The sequence below is a fragment of the Temnothorax longispinosus genome, chromosome 9, assembly GCF_030848805.1.
Source record: "Temnothorax longispinosus isolate EJ_2023e chromosome 9, Tlon_JGU_v1, whole genome shotgun sequence".
Classification (NCBI taxonomy): Eukaryota; Metazoa; Arthropoda; class Insecta; order Hymenoptera; family Formicidae; genus Temnothorax; species Temnothorax longispinosus.
The window spans coordinates 19,745,627-19,751,626 of record NC_092366.1 but is presented as its reverse complement, the minus strand read 5'-3'; positions in this window follow the sequence as shown (position 1 = coordinate 19,751,626).

Below are 6,000 nucleotides of genomic sequence, written 5' to 3'. Positions count from 1 at the left end.
CAAAATCAACAGAACTATTATTAAAAAGTATCAGGAACTATAGGCCTCGACTGCATGCGACAAGAACTCCCTTTTATTTTTGATCTGCTGGAAAATGATATGCCAACTTCACAGACATATTTTGATCCTATCCTATATATGCATTGATCAGCTACGGAAAATATTTGAACTAATCAATGATGAATAGAGATGAAGAAGCGAATTTATTTTACAATAAGTTGAATATCGATTTAACTTTCCGTTTTTGTGATTGTAATAAAAATGGAAAAATAGATGAAAATTTTTTATAGCATAAATTATCTTAATTTTTTTAATTTTATATTTTAACATCTCAAGAATTAAGTAAAGTAAATCTATTACTATAAAATCAGTTTACATTAATAATGAAATGTTAATGTTATAATTTAAGACTTTATTATTTTCTCGCTACAGTTTATCACGTGACGCAGTCTATAAATAAAAGTCTATAAACTTCTCAAGAATTCTCGCACGTCTCCGTTAGTCTAGGAATGATTTGTTTCTTCTCTTTTCGCAAAATCGTAATACGTTGCGGCAAACAGATAAGCGCGGTGATGTCAAAATTAATGTTCGTGTAGTTTTTCATCGGGCGGTTTATTTCAGCGGATGGCAGACGCAATGTATTACATGCAAGCTGAATATTTTCCATTCGATCAGACAGGACGGCAAAATCAATTCGATGCACAATCGAGCGCGCGTGTGTGTAGTGTAAATAGCGGACCAACAACAATGGAGTGTCCCGCGTTGTATTCTTCTCTCGCAAGAAGGATTCTAGGACCTTACACTTTTATGACACCCAAGAGCGCTTTTCCGACCAACGATACCCAGTCGAGAGCTTACGTTTTGCACGTGAAAATAGTTTTCATTCCGTCGCCAATTCAGACGGCATACATCATGAATCACGTAAAATGTTTGCTGTCTGGTACGCGCGTTGATAAGCAATTAATGCTATCGCATGAATTCTTTCAGGATTGTTAGCGATAGCTAAGATCCGAATCTTTGTTGTTAGAAGAAAATTTAGTCTAGGAAATTATCTGTGTGCGAACTTCAGTTACCGAAGCAAATTTTTATCTCACTGTATAAAGTTTTCGACTTTCTAAACGGAAGATCTATTTTTCATTGTAGCTACGATTTTATGATGCGGTTAAGAAAACATCCTTCGAAGAAAAATTTCTCTTTTATAAAGCTCGAACAAAATTCTCTGTTTCAGTTTTTTTTTCTTTTTTACTTTATTTCTCGAAGTTAAAATTTGTCTTGTAACAATCAACGATTTTTCATCAGCATGTTCATGTACAAAATATTTTTAAATAATATTTAATATAGTAAAATAAATATGTCATGATAATTATTTGTAAAAAGACTAAAAAGTGACAATTTATGAAATTAAATATTGAACATTTTCAAACAAAATAAACGTGACTTGGAATGCTGCTTTGCCTTCAATTGTTTTTGTCTTTTGCTGCACTTTCTGTACGAGTCAATGAATCCGCGGAGAATCATGAGTTGGTAGACGCGCTGCTGGTCTTTCTCTCTCTTTTGGAAGCCGGCGCCGGCAATCACTTCTGGAATATCCCGGAGGGCGACAAAGGAAGATGTCGGCGGATTATTATTGTCGTTGGTTCGACGCTCGCGGTTTGATGCCGGTACCTAGACGTCGACGGTGTCTAGACATCGGCATCGGTGTTGTCGCCGTAGCCACTCCGTGGAATCTCCCGTGGGAAATGCGAAAGGTTTATTCCCGCATCGTCTTCTCTCTGCGAAATTCTCACCGGCACGTCGCGTCGGTCGTGTCGCGTCGCGTCGCGTCGCATCTCCGGACGAATGGACCCGCGCGAAAACAAGAATGTAGGAGAGTGGATAAAGTGGACTGGTACCCAGTCGCATTATTAAAGAATTTTAAATTTACTTTTTAAAAAATGTTATATGCAATCCGTTAAGCTTGAGAAAGCTTGTTGACAGCTGAAATTTAAAAAGAAAATATTTTGCACTTATTTTTCAGCTTCCAATTAATTAGCAGTGGGAGAGGTTTAATACCGAGGAGGATATTCCGAAACAAACAGCACTCGTAGAAGCCGTGCAGTTAGTGCGAACGCTTTCCTCTGTAATTCGCTAAAACTTTGCTCGCTTGCCGGTAAACTCGGCTATAAATCTTTACGATCGCGCTCGCGTCGAAGTTTTTTATTTTACTACCGGTGGAGATAATCCGCGTATAATGACGGCTAGTACGATGGAGGAAAATGAGCAGTCTTCCAGCAGCGTTCGTATTAACCCCTAGGCACATAACGCATTGCTTCTGATAACAGGATCTCTCTCAGATTTCTCGAGGCACGATCTTCAGTGACTGCATTTGTGCTATCTTGCCTACACATGTGTTACACCATCTATTGTTTGAATTTTTAGGCGAGAAATGAATATATAAATTATGTTTTTATGTTACTTTATCTTTTTCTTTGTGTTTTGATACCATACAACTACATAGTAATTAAAATTATTCAATATTTCTTTAGTAACACTAAAACTTTATACACTTAAGAGTTAATTAAGATAAACTGGCGTGATCGGTCAGCTGTTATTATTAATATTATATGATTTGAGAGGTCCGTTCTCGGAAAAGACTATCGATAACCTGCGGAAGTAGAGCACGAGGGAGGAAGTAGCCTATGCTCGAACAAGTTTTGTCTTTCATATAGCTGTTTTTGTCGAATTCGACGGTCAGGTGAATTTCACGCTATGAGTCTCGTGAGTATTACCAAGTTTATTCGGCGGCAGCGTAGTATTTCGAGGCGTTTGGGAGTAGTAATTCGAGACTCAAAACAATAAGCGCGCAGTTGGTTACCGTCGAGTTCTCTATTATAACGTAGAATGTACTCCGATGCAACGCGCCCCTGTGCGTATGCACCCGCATATGCATTCGAGTATAAAGACACACGAGTTACCTGTACCAGAAAAGTTGAACACGTGTTTAGTGGTAAACAATGGTAAATATGATCCATTAATTCTCATCTCACACTAACATTAGAAGCTTTTTTTATATCGCACGAATAAGATGCAGAATTAAATTAAATTAGATTATGAGAAAAACGATTCTTTTTTAAAAAGATTATAATAGATTAAAAAGCAACTTTTAAAAATGAAAATTTGAATAGTGGGCTTTAATTTAATATTTCTGTGAATAAAATTTACAGCAATAGCATAAAATTTTGACTGTTAATTATAATTTGAAAAATTTAATCGAACTATGCAACTCTGTTTTCTAAAAATTAAATTATTCGATAAAATATTGAATTGGATATTATGTACAGTGTTTGCCGGAACTGCCATAAAAATCTTTTGAAAGGTAGTGTATACATTACATATTTAAATCGTTTTTAATATTTTTGCTGAAAAGGTGATATAAATGGGCCAAACAAATTTGTAAATTTTTTTATTATCGGCCGTCGCGCTTGCGTTCGTTCTTATTTCGCGATAATCTGCGGGATTCGCAAAAACATAAGCTACATTTGTCCGTCATGTCCGGTACTCCGCCATCAGCAAATTGCGAGCGGATGTCGTGGCGGCATAAGAAATCGCATACTCGCGCGGATGAGATAAATAACAGGTGCGCAGGTGCATCCCGTACGGCCGGCAATACACGTTAATTATCCGATGCGATGCATTTATGTAGGCCTAAGTAGCGCATCCTGCATCGTGCTATGGTGCAATGCTGCACATTCTTGTTATCATTATGAAGGTTGGAAAAGCGTTACAAATTCCGGTTATTATAATAAATTCAAATTTAAACATCATACATAGATATTTTCTAAAAGTGATAAAGTGATTGTTATATTTATTAGTTTGAGATGAAGTGCATGTATTGCATCACTTGAATTCTAATTCTTTTCTAATGTCTGTGATTTTTATCGACATATATTTATGTCTATGATTTTATGACATATATCGAAAACTGAAATTCTTTTTAAACATTATTTTTGATCTTTGAATTTGTTTAGTGAAATTAACTGACATTTCTGTAATTTAACTATGATAATCACGAGCTAATAGCTCTTTTTGTTAATGATTATTATCAATGAACTGAACTATTAACGGGTAGAGTCACAAAAAGATTTACCTTGAGTAGGTATTGGTGCGGTAATCAAGAGGTTGCATTAAAAGCCGAAGCAGTTCAGCCAGATTTAGGCGAATAGCTGGCGGCGCTATTCCTCTTTCTCATTTCTTCTTCTACAGTTCTACACTGTAAAACTTTCGCGAGCTGGCTGCCACGTTTCGTCCATTTATCGTGAACTATCAGATTGTACCCTTTTCTCTCGCGGCCCATTTTCCGCAATAGTGGATTTGATTTGCATTTGCTGACGCTCGATAAGACACGTTGCATCGCACGGATAGCTAAGTCCAAACTTTATTTAATTTTTAAATATTTCGAAAGAATTATACCCTGCAGGACTAACGTAATATAGAAATTAAATAGGGGATTTAGCGAAGTCAAAAGTCAATAGTCGATCCGTTGATGACTGTGCATGTGTCCGAAAGCGCAAATGATTTGTTCGATGCAATGCTTGATTATAATCTGTACAGCTTTTCATTAAAAGCAAGTTCTCTTCCAATGCGGATATCTGTCGATATTTTCAAATAAATATTTGTTATTCTATATTTTGTTATTCTTTGCTAACGTAGCATTCTTTTCCTTCATTTTTAGACTGATTGTGAAATACGAGCTTTCCGCTATCATCCTTTATTATTTATTTAAATAATACAATACTTTTATACGCAATCCGAAAGATTTCTACGTAATAGTTTTATACGCGCGTTTCTACGATATCATTCAAAAGTAAAACCGCGGATTTTGCATACGACAGAGGATTTCTTTCGGCGAGTATCCTAGAAATGGATCTTTATACGATAAAGGATAGGCGCATTATCCGCATATCTGCATCAAGGTGTCCGCGGTAAGCCGATGCACTCGAAGCGTGTGCGGGCTTACCGTCCTGCAATTCGCGGAACTCGATCAGTGATTCAGAATATCTCTGTCCCGCTGCGTACTTGCGGATCGTCGTGAGTCTCAGTTTATGTTATCGTATCGACCTTAATGCAGCGGTGCCGCAATAACGGTTAGTGCCTTTATTATGGATGTAAAAATGAATATCTCGATGCGATTTGTGCACGACGGGCATACGGCATACACAAATTGCTTGGGGGGGGGGGGGGGGTGCGTATACGTGCACGCATCAGCCAACGCCTGAATTGAAACCCAATCGTCCCGTCATATCACAACGGCGGATGTCTTTGATCGCGTCTCGATTCTACGCGTGGTTGGATTTCAAATGCAGTTATCGTACGGCGTGATCGATCCCGCGGAGCGTTCTACAAACATTAATCTTCGGTCGTCTGACTATCGCTCGACACCACGTCGTAACTTCCATCGATTCGCCGCCGCGTAATTGAATTGCCAATTAAACGTTTCCAGCCGTTTTTAACTCGGATGTAAAAAGCGAGGGAAGTTGGCAGTCTATCGAGAGGACGTTAAGCTCGGTTCGCGAATCGCGACATCATAAAACGGCATAATTATCCGATATTCTTTCGCGATGATTTCCATAACTACCTGCAAATGTCTCGATATTTTTTTCCGGCCTTTAAAAACGATCTTGCTATTTTTATTTGATTTACTTTGAAGCCCCCGACTGACAAGAATTAACCGTTACCACCTGCAAGTAGAAACGGCATTAAGTAATGCGTTATAAATGTATTTCTTCACGGCGCGCTTCTCGTAGCTGGAGCCATGCGAACGCACTGCATGCGAACTGCAGATGCAGTTTATGCGAGATGACAGGATGATTGATGTTGCAATTGAAAAGGAGTAAATTCCGAATGTGCTCGCCAATGGACGCGTTAATAGACATCTGCTAGTAGATGTAGAACGTTCTCTCATTCATGAATCACATTTTCATAATTTCTCCGCAATTCTTTATTTTTACATCTATAAAATTC